The sequence below is a fragment of the Cyphomyrmex costatus genome, unplaced genomic scaffold (genome assembly GCF_001594065.2).
Source record: "Cyphomyrmex costatus isolate MS0001 unplaced genomic scaffold, Ccosl1.0 scaffold171, whole genome shotgun sequence".
Classification (NCBI taxonomy): domain Eukaryota; kingdom Metazoa; phylum Arthropoda; class Insecta; order Hymenoptera; family Formicidae; genus Cyphomyrmex; species Cyphomyrmex costatus.
This window is the reverse complement of record NW_017275727.1, coordinates 168,728-169,659: the sequence shown is the minus strand read 5'-3', so window position 1 is coordinate 169,659 and position 932 is coordinate 168,728.

Below are 932 nucleotides of genomic sequence, written 5' to 3'. Positions count from 1 at the left end.
ATTTAATTTAGTAGAATTTAATAAAAATATAAGTATTAAATCGCTTGTTATATTATAAAAAAACAACAAAAATAAGCAAAAACACGATTTTCGTGTTTTAATTATGAATTTTATATAATAAATTTATCAACTGATAATTGTTGCTTGTTTATACCGAATATTAACACCTTATTTTTGTTGTTTTTTTAATAAAAATAGTACCACATGGGATTTCAAAGATCTTTTATACAAATGATACATGTCATTAGATCTAAGTTACATCTTGGTCTAGGTTACATCTTGGTCTACTAAACAGCAAATATGATTAGTCGGTTCTACAGCCGATTAAGTAATTGGCGTTGGTGAAACTGGCTCAAACGGGTTTTTTTTTATCAGAAGCACGCACTCTTCGCGCATTTTCTACCTTTTTTTTAAAAAAGTAAATTTTTTAGTTTTTTTACGTGGTAAGAACTACATGGGTTTTACTATTTTATATTATATGACAAGATAGTGAAATAAAAGGAGGGAGGATGTGCAATGTATCGAAGTTAGTATAAATTGCATATTTATATAGATATTTTAATATCAGTTACTTTCGTGATAATATATTATGTTAAAGTACAGATGTATCAAAAATATATATAAAAAATGATTTAAAGAATGATTTAAAAATATATTGTACATACAGAAGGAGAGTGAAAATGATGAGTAGTAGGGCGAGTCGGGGAGAAAGAAGGGGGAGGAATGCAGTGAATCGAAGTTTTAATGATTATGGTTGGATATCACTCTGTTTTAAATAATTTAAAGTCAAATTGTTAATATATTAATATACATAATATGGTCCTACAAAAAACTATTTAAAAATGAAGGGCTAAGTACCAGTTATGTAATTAATTCTTTAAATTTAATTCTTTAAAGAATTGAACGTTCCTCATAACTTTCATTTAAAAAAA